This window comes from Lagenorhynchus albirostris, chromosome 3 (assembly GCF_949774975.1).
Source record: "Lagenorhynchus albirostris chromosome 3, mLagAlb1.1, whole genome shotgun sequence".
In the NCBI taxonomy this organism is placed as follows: Eukaryota; Metazoa; Chordata; class Mammalia; order Artiodactyla; family Delphinidae; genus Lagenorhynchus; species Lagenorhynchus albirostris.
In genome coordinates this window covers 89,356,519-89,376,434 of record NC_083097.1, presented here as the reverse complement: position 1 = coordinate 89,376,434, position 19,916 = coordinate 89,356,519, and the positions used below count along the sequence as shown (strand labels likewise).

Genomic DNA, 19,916 nt, shown 5'->3' with positions numbered 1-19,916 from the left:
GTTTACAAAGCTTCGTCACGGGTATCACCTTTTAAATTTTTTATCGAAGTATAGTTGATTTACAATATTATATTATTTTCAGATGTACAACATAACGATTCAATATTTTTATAGATTATACTCCATTTAAAGTTAATATAAAATATTAGCTATATTCCCAGTGCTGTATAATATATCCTTGCAGCTTATTTATTTTATACATAGTAGTCTGTACCTCTTAATGCCCTAATTCTGGCTTGCCTCTCCCCTATTCCATCTCCCCACTGGTAGCCACTAGTTTATTCTCTATATCTGTGAATCTACGAATCTGTCTTATTATATTAATATGTTTGTTTTATTTTTTAGATTTCATGTTAGAATTTACAAAGTTGAATGATATGATTATTATGTATCATATAAGTGACAACATACAGTATTTGTCTTTCTCTGTCTGACTTATTTCACTAACATAATACCTTCCAGGTCCAGGTCCACCCACATTTTTGCAAATGAAAAAATTGCATTTTTCCATGGCTGAGTAGCACTTCATTATATATATATAATATATAATATATATCATACTATATATTATGTATATCATATTGATATATAGATATATAAATACCACATCTTATAAAATCAGGAACAAGACAAGGATGCCCACTCTCGCCACTTCTATTTAACAATATTCTTACATATATACTACATCTTCTTTAACCATTCATCTGTTGATGGGCACTTAGTTGCTTCCATATCTTGGCTATTGTAAATAACGCTGCTGTGAACATTGGGGTGCATGTACCTTTTCGAATTTGTGTTTTCATTTTCTTTGGATGTATAACCAGGAGTGGAATTGCTGGATCATGTGACAGTTCTATTTTTGATATTTTGAGGAACCTCCATACTGTCTTCCATAATGGTTGCACCAATTTACCTTCCCACCAACAGTGTACTAAGGTTCCCTTTTCTCCACATCCTCCCCAACATTTGTTATTTGTAGACTCTTTAATGATAGACATTCTAACAGGTGTGAGGTGATATCTCATTGTGGTTTTAATTTGCATTTCTCTGATGATTAGTGATGTTGAGCATCTTTTCATGTATCTGTTGGCCATCTGTATATCTTCTTTGGAAAAATGTCTATTCAGGTCTTCTGTCATTTTTTCATCAGGATTTTTGGTTTTTTTGGATTTGGGGTTGTATAAGCTATTTATATATTTGGATATTAATCCCCTATCAGTCTATCATTTGTAAATGTGTTCTCCCATTCAGTAGGTTGTCTTTTCATTTTGTCAATGGTTTTCTTTGCTGTGCAAAAGCTTTTAGGTTTAATTAGGTCCCATTGGTTTATTTTTGCTTTTGTTTCCTTTGCCTTAGGAGACAGATCAAAAGAATATTGCTATGATTTATGTCAAAGAGTGTTCTGCCTATGTTTTCTTCTAGGAGTTTAATGGTTCCCGGTCTTACACTTATGTTATTAATCCATTTTGAATTTATTTTTGTATATGACGTGAGAAAATGTTCTAATTTCATTCTTTTACATGTAGCTGTTGTAAAGCTTTGTCATGTGTATCACCTTTTTAATTCTAGCACCATGGTTTTTTTTTTGTTTTTTCTTTTGGCGATACGCGGGCCTCTCACTGTCATGGCCTCTCCCGTTGCGGAGCACAGGCTCTGGATGCGCAGGCTCTGGACGCGCGGGCTCAGTGGCCATGGCTCACGGGCTCAGCTGCTCCGCGGCATGTGGGGTCTTCCCAGACCGGGGCACGAACCCGTGTCCCCTGCATCGGCAGGCAGACTCCCAACCACTGTGCCACCAGGGAAGCCCTAGCACCATGTTTTAAAGAGACTGTCTTTTCTCCATTATATATTCTTGCCTCCTTATTTGTAGATTAATTGACCATAAGTGTGTGGGGTTATTTCTAGGCTCTATATTCTTTTCCATTGATCTGTGTGTGTTTTTGTGCCAGCACCATGTTGTTTTAATTACTGTAGCTTTGTAGTATAGTCTGAAGCTAAGGAATATGATACCTCCAGCTTTGTTCTTTTGTCTCAAGATTGCTTTGGCTATTCAGGGTCTTTTGTGGTTCTGTATAAATTTTAGGATTATTTGTTCTAGTTCTTTGAAAGCTGTCATGGTTATTTTGATAGGGATTGAATTAAATTTGTAGATTGCTTTGTGTATATGGCCATTTAAACAATATTAATTCTTCCAATCCATGAACATGGCATATCTTTCCATTTCTTTATATCATCTTCACTTTCCTTCATCAGTGTTTTATAGTATGGGTCTTTCATCTTCTTGGTTAAGTTTATTCCTAGGTATTTTATTCTTTTTGATGCAATTTTAAAGGGTATTGTTTTCTTGCTTTCTCTTTCTGATAGTTCATTATTTGTGTATAGAAACACAATGGATTTCTGTATAATAATGTATTCTGCAATCTTGCTGAAATCATTTATTCTAATAGTTTTTTTGGCAGAGATGTGAGGGTTTTCTATATATAGTTCATGTCGTCTGCAAATAGTGACAGTTTTACTTCTTCCCTTCCAATTGAATGCCTTTTATTTCTTTTTCTTGTCTGATTGCTGTGGATAGGATTCCCAATAGTATGTTAAGTAGAAGTGGTAAGAGTGGACATCCTTGTCTTTTTTCTGATTTTGGAGGAAAAGCTTTCACCGTGGAGTATGATGTTAGCTGTGGGTTTGTCTTAAACAGCCTTTATTATGTTGAGATATGTTTCCACTATACCCACTTTAATGAGAGTTTTTATCATGAATGCATGTTGAATTTTGTCTAATGCTTTTTCTGCATCTATTGAGATGATCATGTGATTTGTACCCTTCCTTTTGTTAATGTGGTGTATCACATTGTTTGATTTGTGAATATTGGACCATCCTAGCATCCCTAAAATAAATCCCACCTGATCATGGTGTATGATCCTTTTTATACATTGTTGAATTCAGTTTGCTAATATTTTGTTGAGAATTTTCACTTCTATATTCATCAGAGATATTGGCCTGGATTTTCTTTCTTTGTTGTGTCTTTGGTTTTGGTATCAGGGTAATATTTGTCTTATAGAATGAATTTGGAAGTGTTCCCTACTCTTCAGCAGTATTTTGGAATAATTTGAGAAGGATAGGTATTGGCTCTTCTTTATATATTTGGTAGAATTCCTCTGTGAAGACATCTGGTCCTGGACTCTTATTAGCTGGGAGAGGTTTTTTTATTATTATTACAGATTCATTTTCACTACTAGTGATTAGTTTATTCAGATTGTCTATTTCCTCCTGATTCAGTCTTGGAAGATTGTGTGTTTCTAGAAATTTATCTATTTCTTCTAGGTTGTCCAGTTTGTTTGCATATAACTGTTCATAGTATCCTCTTACGATAGTTTTTGTATCTCTGTGATATCAGTTGTTACTTCTCCTCTTTTGTTTCTTATTTTGTTTATTTGGGTCCTCTTTCTCTTTTTTTTTTTTTTTTTTTTTTTTTTGATGAGCCTGGCTAAAGGCTTATCAATTTTGTTTATCTTTTTAAAAAGCCAGCTCTTGGTTTCATTGATCTTTTCTATTATTTTTTTGGTCTCTATTTTATTTATTTCCTCTCTGATCTTTATTATTTCCTTCCTGATGCTGACTTTGGGCTTTGTTTATTCTTCTTTTTCTAGTTCCTTTAGGTGGTAGGTTAGGTGTTTATTTGAGATTTTTCTTGTTTCTTGAAGGCCTGTATCACTATAAACTTCCCTCTTGGAACTGCTTTTGTTATGTCTCAAAGATTTTGGAAAGTTTTGTTTTTATTTTCATTTGTCTCAAGGTATTTTCTGATTTCCTCTTTGATTTCTTCATTGACCCTTTGACTTTTTTAGTGAAATGTTGTTTAGTTTCCACATGTTTGTGTTTTTCCCATTTTTTTCTTCCCATTATTGGTTTCTAGTTTCATACTGTTGTGGTTGGGAAAAAATGCTTGTATCACCTTCTTTGATCCTCATGAACTCACTGAGGTAGGCATAGCACTAATAACATTTTCACTTATATATGAAGACACCAAATAACCTAAAGGTTACATGTTCTCCTGAGGTGACACAGGTATCATGTGGCTGAAATGACCTGGAAGCTGAGTTTTCTGAAAAGTTAATGTTATGGAGTGAATGTTTGGTTTGGTCCAAATTCATATGTTGAAACCTAATCCCCAGTGTAATGGTTTTAGAAGATGGAGTCTTTGGGAGGTGCTGATGTCATGCTGGTGGGACCCTTATGAATGGAATTAGTGCCCTTATAAGAGAGACCACAGAGAGTTCTCTTGCCTCTTTTGCCATGTGAGCATGTGAGGACACAGAGAGAAGATGGGGTTATGAAAGAGGAAGTGGGCTCTCCTAAGACACTGTATCTGCTAGTGCCTTGATTGTGTACTTCTTAGTCTCCAGAACTATGAGACATCTATTTCTCAGTCTATGGTAATTTGTAATAGCAGCCCAAATAGACTAAAACACTTAATGTTCTTTCATTGTTTCTTCCTAACTTTTTAAGAATATATTCTGTAGGATAGTCATGAACCTATGTGACAGAAATAAATGGGTAAGGTTATGGGTGTAAGGAAGGAGGTAGAGCAGATGGTGAACTCCAGTCCCAGGAATTAAAGTCACAGTAGGCTAGGATGCAAATACTATTGGAATTTCTAAATAGGCAGGCAAAGAGGGGCCAGGAGGAAATAGGTCTACACTTTTTTGACATTTCAGTAAAGACCAGAACAAATTTTACATACTGTATAAAAAAATCTCTTCTGTCTCCAACTCATTCATTCATTCAACACACATTTATTGAGTCCCTTAGTGAGTACTTAAGGAGGGGGATACAAGAGTGAACAATATAGATACAGGAGAGCTGGACACACAGGTGTGGGGGGGAAATACAACCACATGCCAGTCCTGGCTCTCCCCATAGCAGCTGGTGGTGAGGGGAACAACTACTTGGTGTAAGTTTGTCCGATTCATGGTGTAAGTAGTCCCACCTGTGGCTGATAGTAAGTTGCCAAGGTGATGTCAGTTAATACACAAAATTCCTGAAAATTTGTTCAGAAAATTTGTTCAGTTCTCCAGGCTTGGCACGGCAGTAAAACTACCTCCCATCTTACCCACCGTACCCTTACATAATTAACAGCAGGAATTATTATTCCTTACAAATTCTAAAGGGTTTTAAAGCTAGGAGTGTGTTCACAGCACTAGGAGGGTAGCATCAAAGTTGGGAAACTATTGGGTAGTTTGGGTTTTTGCCCAGAGTGACAGAAGTGTGGACAGGGGAATCAAGTAATCTGCCAAAGCATGTCTATGGAACTCTATAGAAAGAAAAGCTGGAGCACATTCAGAACCTGCTAAAGATCTAGAAGTGTACCCCCACTGCAAGAGAAGGACCACTTCAGCAAGTCTGATTTCTCCACAGCTTAGCTTTACTCTTTCAGGCCCATTTTCTCATATAAGATCTTTACCTGAGAGATATATCCATGAAGGTGGGTCAGTAGATCACACTTGTCTGCATTTTGCTGAGGATATATCCTCAAAATTCTTAAAAAGTGTTTTGGAGAGAGCTAGGTTCAAGGGGTGAGAAACTTGCTGGAGAGAATGTATTTAGGTGAGAACCCAGAAAGCAGAGTGGGGAAAACACCAACGCCTCATGAATCCTGCTTCATAATTTTTCCTGGGGCTGGTGAAATATGCACATTTTGAGCTATCAGCAGATATAAAGTGGCCATGATGATAAAAATCAGGTCAAAAAATAAAGTAAGGTATTTTGGAAGGATTTTTTACCTCCTATCTTTTCTAATAACCCTGCAAAAGACATTTGACAGCAAATAAGAGTTTACAGCTGTTATGGCTCCCATAGAGACTACAGGTTAGTCTTGGCAATACTCTGCAGTACTTAGCAGCATGTGTGAAATTACTCATGGAAATGCTTCTCATTTTGTGCATTTTATTTATTTATTATATTTTTAACCATGGTATGAAACTGAATGCTTTCTAGATGCAGTAAAGTGAGCCTCCAGATTGCTTTTCAGTGACAGTACAAAACTTTCTGCCCACCTAAGGAAGAAAAAACATTACAAGTGACATTTGGTACTACATCAAAATGCCTGAAGTTCTGCTCAGTTGGAAATTATTTATGTAATGCTTGAAGGTGTTTGGTAATCGGAAAATGTTGCAAATTTGTAATGAGAAATTGGTCAAATGAGTTGGTGGTGACAATATATTTAATTCTTTTTTTTTTTTTTTTTTGGTATGCGGGCCTCTCACTGTTGTGGCCTCTCCCATTGCGGAGCACAGACCCTGGATGCGCAGGCTCAGCGGCCATGGCTCACGGGCCTAGCCGCTCCGCGGCATGTGGGATCTTCCCGGACCGGGGCCTGAACCCGTGTCCCCTGCATCGGCAGGCGGACTCTCAACCACTGCGCCACCAGGGAAGCCCTTTAATTCTTTTTTAATGCAGACTGTAAACAAGACTCAGTACTTTAAGATTTTTACTTGACAGATAACAACCAAAAAAACCCCCAACAACCTGGGTGTGATTGGATTTCAGCCTGGTCTCCTCGAGGATGATCCCATGTGTATAACAGATGCTGAAAAGATGGTGGTAAAGAAAGGAAAGTGCAGTTTCACTGTGACATTAATGGTTTCAGTATTTCCATATAATAGTTTATCAACATCTATTTGCGCATAGCCTCCACATAATGTTCAACTGGTAAATAGTACAACTAACATACACAGACACTGCTGAAACAATACATTGTAGGAAATTTGGGGAAAACTGTGATGGCTTCTAAAATCATGTCTCAAATAATAAATTCACTTGGATTAAAGTATATGCGAACATACTTCAATGCATAACCCTGTCTGTTTTCTAATTCTTGATTACAGGACATACTTTCTTTCCTTTTTCCCCTTCCTATCACTGGGAATTACAGTTTGACAATATAACAAATGTACCTCAAGATTTAGTAGGTGCTTCTTTTAGAAGCTAGATTTTTCTCTTCTTCATAGATTTATTACCATACCATTCCCAACTCTTATCCCAAATGACATTGAGTTTCAATGCTCAAGGAATCTAAGCTCCTAATTAAAATTAGGATAAAAAAACTACCCTGAAGAATCAGAGACCCACAAAAAAATACAGCTCAAACAAGTTAACTCTAGTGCCTAACAAATATTTTCCTATTTTTTGCTTCCTTTAAATTATAAAATCAATATAAAACCAATATTAAAGAAAATTTTGAAAAAATTAAAACAGCTGTTATCCTGGATGCCAACAAAATTACTTTCAGTTGTACATTTGCTATTGCATTCTTCAGCCCAAGGTATATGCATTTTACATAGTTGTCATTAAAGCATATACTCAAATTTTTATTACTTTGATTATATTCATTGAAGTCTTTTAATGGTCATTTGCTGGGTTTTTTCATTACTGAATATCCAATAAGTACCTAAAACAGTGCCTGGCATATAGTAGGTGTCATAAATAAATACTTTCATAAAGGATGGCAGAAATGTCAAACTGCCTGGATGCTCTCGAAAAGGAGAATGTGTGATGCTTTATACTAAACTGGATCCCCTTAGGTTCCAGATGGAACAGAGTAGCAGCTGTTACTTGTGAGACAAAGTGTGAGTTGATGAATCACTCTATCCTTTTCACGTTTCAAGTCTCTCCTTAGGCAGGATGCCCCAGCCTCAGGCCTGACATGAGCTTTGGGTTCTGCCAGTGTGGCCTTGGACTTGTTTTTGAAGACTGTGCATGCCATTGACCTTCACGGCTCGAAAGGGACAAGAAGGACACCTTCTGCCTTTGCAACTCGTGTTTTCTTTCTTTCTCTGATAGTGAGATTAAGCAGTCCACCCTCTTGGTAGCTAAACAGGACAGTTGAAAGGAGAGGCAGGTCATGGTGAGGACCAGCAGGGCTGGAATCCATCCCATTTTAGTGTGCCATAGCATGGGAGATGAAGATGGCCTTCACCCGAATGGGCCACATTTTCCCAATGCCAATGAAACTCTCTTCTTCGAGGTGGTCTCCTGTGGAGGCTGCCTAAATTCCAGCCCACTGTATTACAAGGTGCCTGAGTGTACTAGAGTCATGGGCACAAGAACAGTCCTGCACACTTTCTCCCCTTGCCTGGTTCGCAATTAGAGGTGTGCATAATAAGAAAATCGCTAAACTGTTCTGATAACTTTCTGTTGGACAGAATAGCTCAAGATCATCTCAGATACTGTCTTAATGGACTGACCAAATTAATATAATCTTTCTTGGTTATTTAGTGGAAAGAGCCTGGACTTTGGATTTAGACAGATCAGTGTTCAAATTCTGACTCTGCCACATAATACGAGGGTTATAGGACTTAAGTCACATGAATGAATTTCCAAGTGTCCTGTCTTGGAAACTGGGGAGAATAATTCCAACATAGCAGGGCTTTGTGAGTATTAAATAAGATCACAGATATTATCATTTGAAGTGTAGTGTTAATAGCATATGGTAGGCAGTCAATTAGAGTTTTTCTCTCCTTTCCAGCCATCAGCTAAGGCCCTGGTGGAGTCTGGTTATTTAAGCACAGCCCTCTGTCTCATTAGGAGCAGTGGTCTTCTAGTTTTAAGATAGTCATAGAAAATAGAAGCCTAAAGCCATTTCAGAAATGGTAAAGGTTTTCTAGAAGTCCCCAGTGCCAACTGTAACTTTGTAATTATATGAGATCAATTTGGAGACTTGACTGTCCTCACTGCCCTGTGTGTAGTTGGTCTAACAGAACACTAGGTTCAACCAGAAGGCACATCCTAGGCCTTACTTACACACAGAAAGCAACCCGACAGCAAATCCCGCAGAGCTCAGATTTCCACTGATAGAATTCAACCGTGGACATAAAATACACGGTGCTTACAAGGCAAATGAAACACAATCTATCAAGATGGAATAACCAAGCCTGCACCTCACAGCCAAAATGAATGTGATTGAAACAAGCTTCTTTGCAGATTCTTATTTCAGATTCTGACATTTTGCAACAGTTTGTTTAAAAGTTTTCTGAAGTAACTGAAAAGTACAATAATTGTATTTTTTGGCAACATAGAATTCCTAGTAAAGCACTTGAAATGTAGCAGCTGCTGGCATAGGAAGAGGAGACTATGCTTGATTGTAGATATTCTGCTAGAGATTTAAAAGTATTTTTGTGCACTGAAGAATTGCAACTTAATTATCTTACTTTAGACAGTAGCACCTTCTTTGCCTTCAATAGAAAATGCTGATAATTTACCAATCTACCAAAAATTCTTGACCAGCCTAGTCTTCTCAGAAAAAATAATATAAGGTTTTAAGAAAATGAGTAAGCGTAGGTGGCTATCAAACTGTTTGATCTTTTCCTATCTGATAGGTGAAATATTGTATCTCCTTGTATCAACTACCCTGCCAGGTGTGGGCAGGTCCTCAGCTCTCCTCTCTGGCATCTCCGTAAGTCTCCACAGGAGACAGGTGCTAGGCTTGGCAGCTGGCATCCTGGCAGCTGACGTGGGGTTCCTTATCATGTCTGCAGCTACTCGACGGGGCACTTGTCCGCACTGCCTTCAGGCAGTGGTCCAGGTGGTCTTCACAGTGCTGTATGGATCAGGGAAGGGCTAGAGACAGGGCAACAGTGGCCCTGTGTGTGGTGCGGGATCTGTTGTGTGTCGGGGCTGGAGAAAGGAGGTTCAGATGGAGAAATATTCCTCCCTCCTACAGTTTTCTCTGCTTCCGCCGGCATGTATTCACTAGGGATTGTAGGGCAATCACACCTGCGGAACCGCTTCAGCTTTTTTGCATGCTGCAGGTAAAATAAGAGAAGGCAAACAAGGAGATGCCCTGCCTTGGGGCGAGGTGGGCCTTTAGGTCACTTTTTCCCATCACCAGCACATAAGCAGGTAGGAGACACTATCCTGCAGAACTTATTTGGAAAAGCATCATTTATTGAATTTCCTGTATTAAAATAATTTCTGCTTTACTAGATATGTGACCCAATACGTTTTTGTTCCCTGACATATCAATTTCTGTTTTATTTTCTGAATTATTCTAGATTTTACTATAAAATGGATTGTGCCCTTCATCAAGTGACACATCTTAGCAACCATTCTTTTGGTGTGACCAAAAATTGTTTTCTCCTCCATGCTGTATAAGAATTTATCAATACATTTGAAGAATTGGTTTAGCATTCATTAATTCATTCAGTGACTGATTTATTGAATACTTATTCCATTCCAGTCATTATGCTAGAGGTCTAGGAGTAATAAAGAAAACTAAAATGTCCCTGTTCTCAAGATGCTTATGATCTAGAGTGCTTTTCCCAAAGTGTGTTGCGGAGAAAACATTCCTGCAATTGCTTCACTTCCCTTTCTCTCTAAGTTTCTTTCCCACCCCCCCACCCCCCGACCCAGTCTCTCTCTCTGATCAAACACATTTGGGAAATGCCATACACAGGGTGCATCAACATATTAAAAGTTCTGGGTGTTTGGTGATAAAGAATCACATTTAATTTTGTTTCATTCAGATAAATTTAGTTATACCTTTTGTGTTATACCTATTGACAGTCCAAGAAACTAGCATTTCTCAAACAACCAGCGGGAGATGCTTTTCTGAACATCTTTCCCATTCTGGTGGAGGAAGAATTCTCAGATTTCCCAGATACATTACTGAATTCAGAATTTTTAAGGAGATAATGTACATTATATATTTGAAAGAGTTGTATGTAAGTTCCAACTATGCATTATTATCCCACGTAATTGCATTAAAAAATACTGAACTCCTGCAAGAAAGGTTTAAAGGATTGTCCTAACAGATCACCTTTCCCTGAAACTTTATCATGGTGGTTCACTGGTTTCCTCCTAAGTATGTAGGTCTCCAAGCGCTGTAAATTATCTGGGCCTTTGGTGTAATTAATAAGATCTCAGGAAGATCATATGTTTAGTGGCCTGGCATGGGTTGGAAGCAGGAGTCCCCATCCTTTTTTTTGGGGTCGGGGGGACAGGGCTTCCTGTTTTCTAATGCCCTGACCTCATGGAGGGATTCGTGATAGCATCTGGCTCTGTCACTTTTCCCGCTTGAAATACTCTTGAGCAGCTGCCCCTCACAGCAGGGTGGCTGCAAGTGACTGGCTGGGGAGCCCTGTTGTAAGTGACAGCTGCAGGGTGGTTTTGGTCATGGCTGCCAAGAGGCAGAAGTCGAGTGGAAACATTATAGAATTTTCATTATTCATTGTGGCAATGTGTTCATGGCCAAACAAAGAGGGCACCAGTTGAATACAGAAAAAAAAAAAAAATTGGATCCACTTCCTCCAAAGCCTCACTGATGCCCTTCCATTGCCAGAAAGTGGAACAAGCAAAACAAAACTGGAGACACATTGACTATTTCAGCTCTGGCCTATTCTGCCTGTTTTATATATTCTCAGCCAGAGGAACTGAATAACAATACTACCACTACTACTAACACCTACCATTTATGGAGTACTTACCAGGTGCCAGACACCACCACCTATAACCCTTATCTGAATTTCTCCTCCCAACACACTTATGAAGTAGCTACCTTTTTACAGATGAAACAACTGCGTTGTTGAGAGGTGTCGCATAGCCAGCAGCTTGTGAGATAGACTCAAACCGACTTACTAGGGACTTACTAGACTGTCATTCTGGGACTTCACAACGATATTGTTTAAACAGCTATCGTTTAAATAGACATGGCTTTTCCCAGCACTCTGATCAGATCACAGCACTAGTACAAGGTGGTAGGTCCAAGCAAGGTGAACAACAGGAAACAAACTGAGTGATCAAATTCCATTTTTGGCTGCTAAAATTCAGTGTAAACTCTGCCCCTTTGTAAATAAAGCTGAAGAGATTGAGTAATCTTTGTGGACATGAAAATGACTACCCAGTATATCTCAATTTTGTAAAATCTTAAACCTTAAATCTTCCTTTAAGATTAAGGTGGCTTGATTATTGTTTCTTTATCTCAAGCACCATCTTGTCCCCTGAATGCACCGACTGAAATGAAGATCAATCAATCCCTAGTGCCCCATGGAGGGGACAGGGTTGGGAAGTGGAATATATGTGTGAATTGGGCCTGAAGTTTGTGGAATACAGTGGTTATGGGAGGCAAATCTTGGAAACGTCATGATTCCAGTGGAAATGGAAAACGATGTGAGGGAATGCCGTTCACGTTTCCATCCATGTTGAAGGTGGTGTATTAGTGCTGAGAGGTGCATTTCTTAGGAGTGCTTTTCCCTCTGAACACTTCTTAGGATTTTCTTTATGGCTGCTCAAAGACGTTTATTTCCTTTCTTCTAGAGATTAAAAAGGGATTTTATTTTTAAGGAGCTCAGTTCCAGAGTGAGAAGTACAGTGATGCCCTGTTTCTTCACACAGCTCTCATAGGAAAGAGAGACTGGAGAACATTCTTTTCATCTTCCAGCCATTGTAGATGGGTTGATGGAGGTATAGGAGGTCTTCAGAAGACCTTTTGACAGAGAGATCAGAAATTATTTCTCCGAGATTGTGAGGTGAGGGGCTCGGTTCAGATGTAATTGTGTTTTTCTCAACCTCCCGATTCTCACAATTCATCCTGATCTCTTCATCACCAAGGTTTGACATAGAAGTTTCTTTTTCCATCAGGCTAAATGCTTGGGGCTGTTGCTCACCATTCTCACTGCAGCCAGTGCTAAAGTTTGGTCAGTATTTGAGATAAACTTTTATTAGAGTGTTTCCATTATGATGCTTCAAGGCCATTACGTCAAGGAAGGAGACACATTGATCTTGTTCTGATTTAATTGCAGAAAGGAAGGTTGGTTTTATATGCTATAAAGCCACTTTCAGGGAAGACAGAGCTTCATATCTATAGTTACAGGGTTTCATTTTGTTGAAACCTTCCGTTTCTCTTAACACTCCTGAAATTATAATGCAGTTTCACTTTATGAGGCTCCTGAAATGGTGGCTCCAGTCGCTGCCTGGTTCACCAAATTGACAACGACACGGACAATATGAAGTGCTGGGAGTCAGCTCAGCCAGATTCACAGCAGCAGTTGATAGGATTTGCACACTCTGTCTTAGAAGTCTACTTCATAAAGGTGCATGCTGCTACCAAGAGGATTTCTCTCCCCTCCTTGACCATGTTGCTTTTCTCCTTAACAGCAGCTCCTCGGGGACCCCTTCCCCCACTGATCATGTCAGTATTAAGTCCTGGACATGGTGCTCTGATTATCTAACCACCTCTATTTACATCTCTTAAGCCCTTCCCCACTCTCTTAGCCCAGGTCAGCACAGTGTTGGCCACCTGGCAAAGGCTAGACCCAGGGGAAGTGAAGGCAGTGTCCTAGCCTCCTCTCCCATTCATCCAGCATGTTTGCCTGTAGTTCTACCGGAGCCCCACAGGCTCTCGGAGAGGGGCTGAGCTGAGGCAGCTGCTGCTGCCACCACTGCATGTACCTCAAGCACGATCTTGCTCCCTGATGCACTGAAATGAGAGCAGTCAACCCCTAGGCCACTGGGTCACTGGAACCAAATTACCTCTTTTCTTTTCCAAAAAGAATTTTTCACTTGAAAACAAAATGAAGCGCAAACAAGTACCAATGCACAGAACCTGGTAAGTTTAAGACCTTTGTCCTGGCCTTTTGCACTTCAGAATCCATGTTTCCTATTGGACTTGCCTCAGAGGTGTGTTTCCTCAGATTAGGAGAAAAGATGATTACCACACATCAAAGTAGCAGTCAATTCCACTTGTCTCCCAAGTTTCTCTTAGTGCAGTTCTAAGATGTGTCCAGGAGAAGCCCTTTCCAAATTCATCATTAACCATAAGACAGCAAAATTATACATTCTACAAATATATCAGATGTTATTTGAATCTAGGTCTTTAAAAAGTGGTACTTCTCTCTATCCCCTCCAAACATGAGCCTTCACATCTTGTTTCATTTAGCAGGGGTACTCTGGCACTTTAAAGTTAGCTTTCTTCTACCCTTTGAGTTGACTGAAACCCCAACTCTTTCAGAAGATTTTCTTTGGTGTCAAGCCTGGCTCTAACTCCTCCTTATTGTACTCCAATTGATTGGTCCCAATAATGGAAGAACCTCTGACGATGTCTGTGTTAGTTCTCACTTCATTCCTATAAATAATCGGGGGAGGGTGTCCATCTTACAATGCATATTTGTGTTCGTATATTTGATGTCCTGCTGAGGTTTTCCACTCCTTAAAGACAAGGGCTATGTATGTGTATTTAAAAGTCTAGAGCTATGACATATGTATCTGGGAACTTTACTATTTACTGATAAGGATGTGGAATTCAAGAATTAAGAGGTACCTTGGTCATAACTCGGAGTCAGTACTTCAGAATAATGAATATCTCTTTCTAGGCACAATAGATTGACTCTAGGAAGTTGACATTTAGAGATAATACAATGCCATTTTGAAAAGGAAACATCAAAAGGGCTGCTAATGAGAATCAGTGTGAGATATATCCCTTTTATAAAGTTCCATGATATCTGTACCTTTTATGCCAAATATTACTTTCTATTTAAAATTATAGTTGAAGGTACAGACACAAGAATTCCTGAGGGCAGGATTCCTATTGAAATCATCTTGATATGTTCCTCATATTCTCATAGGCACCATGTCTTGCAAATGTTAAGTACTCAGTGAACTTCTCTTGAATTAATGGAAACGGGGTGAGCTGTGGAGCTCTCATGGAAGGGGTGCTTGCTTTATGTGATATACCATCTGTATAGTGGGTTTGGACACACGTTCTACAGGTCAAGACCCCTTACTACACCCTCTTGCCCCCTTCACCCTTCCCTCATCCTTATCTGAAGGATCAATTCCTATAGAAAAATTTCATGAATGTTATTTTCAACTTTTAAACTAGAAATGCATATGGTGTAGAACTAATCCTTTCTTCGTACTTTTGTTCCTTTCTCTTTATCCCTCTCCTTTTGTTCCTTCTTTTCCCATCTCTCTTTCCACCCCCCATCTCTTTCTCATTCTGAAACCCTTCCTCCACACTGATTCACTTTCTGTCTACAGAGATGAACATCAATGAGATGAGAAAGAAATAAAATAGATAAATATGTATCGGGCAGGATGGAATATGCAACAGTTACTGGTCCTGTCTTTGCTCTGTGTAAACTTTAATGCCTATTTCATAGGACATTTATTTAGGTGATTTTTTTAAAAGAGTAATTAATTTTCATAAGAGGCTTTCCAGGTGGGTGATTAAATGCAGTGCAAAATGACAAAACAGTTATGGAATAACTGTTGGAATGGAATGTTCAATATATTCCTGGGTAACTGAAACAAACTTAATCCTTATTTCCTTTCACAAACATTTATTAAGTACCAACTACATTCCTGGCAACATGGAGGACACTAAGCATATAAAGCTGCTAAGATATGATCCATGCCTTTAATGAACTCTACTGAGTGGAAAGGTGAGGAAATGACAAAATTTCACCTCAGAAAAGCCCAGGATAATATTAGCTCTTTGGTCAAATTTTCTAGGAAATTTTCTTGTTTTGTAGAAAAGAACTGCATGAATCTTCTTTTCCAGCACTGAGAGAGAGAGAGAGAGAGCAAGGGGCAAGCTCTTCACCCCCAATGTCATTTCAAACTTATGACTGTTAATACAATAACTATTTGCTATTATTATTTTTACTAATCACACAGAGAATGGACATGATGATGTCATTGGGCCGTTTCTACCTGCTGCTACAATTTAACCTGTTTAGTCAGCTCACTGGTCCTTAGTCCTCACAGAGCATCAGAATCACCTGGGCAACTTCTAAATAGACCCACCCCTGAGATTCTGACTGAATCATCCGGGACATAGGGAGGTTTTCAACCACTCCAGGTGATTTTAGTGTGCAGATTGGGTTGAGAAATGCTGATTGAATTGGTTGGTTATTAGTTAGCCGGATCACCCTTTCCCCTCATAAAAGTAAGTTCCTCAAAAATAGCAGTAACAACAATTAAAGGAATTTAAATAGAAGGGGTTGGGTTGGTAGAATTCAAACTTTTATTTCAAGGGAGGAAACAAACTAGTGCTTTAGGAAACAGTTTTTCCTGGCACGAATTTTGAGAGAAATTCTCATGCTTGATGACAAAGTGAAGGAAGGTCTTTTTTTTAAAAAACCATTTTGTTGAGGCTTTATTGAGATATATTTATATATACAACTTGATGGGTTTGGAGCTAAGTATACACCCATAAAACCATCACCACAATGAAGGCAGTTGTTTAATAGATCATAGGACTATGGTTTTAATGTGTAGTCCTGAGGTCTTCTACTGATGCATAGACAGAGCTTAGACTATGATACCTGAGGAGTAAACAGGTAACATTATCCCTATACCTCATCATACTGCATACCTTGAGGACATTACCTTCAACAGCTCTTCATAGCAGCTGGTGTTAGGCACATCAAGACTCTACTCCCTAAAGAGGGCCTGAAATAAAGGATTTCACTACTAAGGTACCGGCTTTGGAAACCATGCAGATGAGTAGGGGATAAGGATATTTTATGATGAAATTAAAGCAAAATTTCCTCTATGTGACAGGTCAGAGGTATTTGAAATCCAAATCAAGATATTTCTTAGGAAGGTGGTCTGAATTCCCTATATCACTTGAAACAATGCTTGAGACCCCATTTTCCACCCTGGAGAGTAAGCTAAAATAAGTTTGGACCCCAAAAGTATTAGGTCCACACTAAGCAAAATATAAAAAAACTGTTTGTCATACATATACTATCTGTCTATATAAAGAGCTTCTTCAAACCAATAAAAGAAATTCAAAACGTGTTAGAAACGGGGTCAAAGGCTAGGCACAGACAGTTCACAAAAGATAGACAAATGGCTCTTTAGAAAAGATGGAAAATGATCAACTTCACTTATAAGAAAAATGCAAATTAAAATTATTCTGATATATCTTTAAAAGAAATCTCTCAGATTGGTAAAGATCCAAAAATTATACAGACTTGGGGGAAACAGGTACTCTTATACGTTAGCAATGGGACTGCAAATTGACATACCCCGGAAGACAATTTGTCAGTACCTAACAAAATTACAATCCACATATCATTCAATCCAGCAGTGTGCCTTCTAGAAATTTAACCTGCAGGAATGTACAGTGTCACTACTGCAGAAGTATCTGTAATATCAAAATTTGGATCAATATATATGTCTATATAATAGTACCATTATATGGTACATCCATAAAACAGAACACTATGAAGCCATTAAAAAACATAGGGGGCTGTTTAACCTGCTGATTAAAGATGGTTTTAAAAATACATTGTTAAGGAAATAAAGCAAGACATATGCCCTTTGGTTCTTTTTGAATTTTCAACCATGCAAATGTATATAACATTCAAAAATAAGTGAAAAGGCTATGGTTTCCACTTTCAAAAACAATCACAGGAATAGGCAGTAGTATTCCTGCATGAAATCCCATCCTAAGGCAAAATGGCCCACTGGTGTGCCTGCTGCCTCCATGAGTACAAGTGCAGTACCAGGTTGTTTTGCATATTTACCAACTCTATAGAAATATTCATTATTGACCACTCCTACATTGGAGAATGCGAGTAAAGACAGCGATTGGAGTTTGGCTGGTCTGGTTAATGGGAAACTCATCCCTCCATCACTGCCAGCAGGGTTGAACATATTGCTTTCCTGAGAAGCTCTCCCACATACCCCAACTTACCACTCTTTTCCCCAACTCCTGATTCTTCTGGTCTTAACCTACACATCTCTTCTTCCAGAGAGTATTCCCTGACCTCTTCCCCAAACATACTGGGTTAGGTTTCCTTCCTGTTTGCTCCCCAGTACCCCTTATTAACTATAATAGTGACCTGTATCCTTCTGGATGACAGTAATCTGTTAACTTGTCTTTTCCCCCAAGACTCTAAATTCCTTAATGGGATCTTGCTCACCCACTGCTGTATCCTTAACATCTGTGATAGAACTTGCCCAATGATTTGCATTCAATAAATATTTATTCAATGAAAGAATGAGGGACATTCACTCCTAAATCAGGATAAGAAAACCATTCTCTCAACTCTCATTCATTTTTGGAGAGCAGAGAGAATAGGTGGGAAGACAGTGAGTTTCTCAAAAAATAATATAAACCCTGCAAAGCCGTTACAATGTAAGTTTATAAAAAAGTAACTTTAAACATATCTTTCTTTTATGTTTTAAAAAATCTCATCATGTGTCTTGATTCAGGCACTTGCATTTCTCTGTTTCTGCGGGAAGAATGTTGACAGTGACTTTGGTGTACACTTTTCTCCCCTTCCCAGGATAACCTAGACAGGTAACCAGGAGCCCTGTCTCTGAGCTGATAGTTTGAATATCATTCTCACCATTTTTGCATCCATTCTTTTCAAACAAATGTACCATTAATTTGAAGCATGGTATTTTTGGAAGTTAAATAAATCTATGGGAGAGCACTTAAAATTAATGTTTAGAATTATTGTCAGAGGACCTATTTTCCTCCAACCAAAGCTTATGCATCAGCAGACCAAATGCAAGTCATGACAGGGCATAGAACCAGTTTCTCATGCTTTCAAACTTTAGTGCTGACAATAATACTTGAATTTTATGTGTATATACACATGCACCCTGCCCAATTTGGCTGCTTTTCCTTAAAAAGCTGGTGAGTGTGTGCCTGACCAGTGACTCTAGGCATGGCCAGAAAAGAAGAGAAACCTCAGCAGGTAAAAGCTGTAGTACCCAGAGCAAAAATTAACATTCATAAACCCTTCCTGACATCTACCTTTAAAATTAAACCAACTATATTAGGGAGGGGAAGAATATTTTGTGGATGAGTCCTTTGCTATACTGAAAATATCTTGCATTCCTAAGAATAGGAGTTAGTTCAAAAGCCTTACATTTGGTCCTTCAATTTAAACATGGGATTTGCTTACTTTCATGTCTTTGAAATTTCTGTTTCCTTATAAGGGAACTTTTCAAACTAACTTAATTGTCCTTTCTTGGATGACTCATCTCTGCAATGGGAATGCAGTGGAAAAGATAAGGGATGTCGGGCTTCCCTGGTGGCGCAGTGGTTGAGAATCCACCTGCCGATGCAGGGGACGCAGGTTCGTGCCCTGGTCCGGGAGGATCCCACATGCCGCGGAGCAGCTGAGCCCGTGAGCCGTGGCCGCTGAGCCTGTGAGTCCAGAGCCTGTGCTCCGCAACGGGAGAGGCCACAACAGTGAGAGGCCCGCGTACCGCAAAAAAAAAAAAAAAAAAAAAGATAAGGGATGTCTTTATTAATATCAAATAATCAAAACTAACTTTCTTTCAACCATCTTTACAGTGGTTCCTCGGTATCCGTAGGGGATTGGTTCCAGGACCCCCTTAGATACATAAATCTGAGGGTTTTGATATCCCTTGTATAAAATGACATAATATTTACTTATAACCTATGCACATCCTCCTGTATACTTTAAATCATCTTTAGATTATTTATAATACCTAAAAAAATGTAAATGCTATGTAAATAGTTGTAAATGCAATGTAACTGCTATGTAAATAGTTGCTGGCATACGGCAAATTCAAGTTTTGCTTTTTGGAACTTTCTGGAACTTTTTTTTTTAGTATTTTCAGTCCTCGGCTGGTTGACCCCAAAGATATGGAGCCTTAAGATATGGAGGGCCACTGTACTTTTTCCCCTGCTTTACTTTCAATCAAATTTTGGTACTGAATTCAGCCACTACCAGAGGGTAATTGCAGGACAAATGAAGAAAGTGCCTGACCCTTTCCTCTGCTTTTACTCATCCGTCAGGAGAAGGTGGCTCATGCCCTCTAGACCTTGGCAGGATTGTGCCTTCTTCTTTCCGCACTACCCCCTACAGGAATTTGTATGTTCCCTGGAAGTTGAATAAGTGTTTTAAAACAAGCAGTGTGATGGTTGAAAC

General features: G+C 38.9%; 1 long non-coding RNA gene across 1 annotated transcript in view; it reads left to right on the top strand.

Annotated features, from left to right (window-relative positions):
* Positions 1 to 19,916, top strand: part of LOC132516983 (uncharacterized) — a 151,646-nt gene that overhangs the window by 45,422 nt on the left and 86,308 nt on the right. The window lies entirely within an intron of this gene.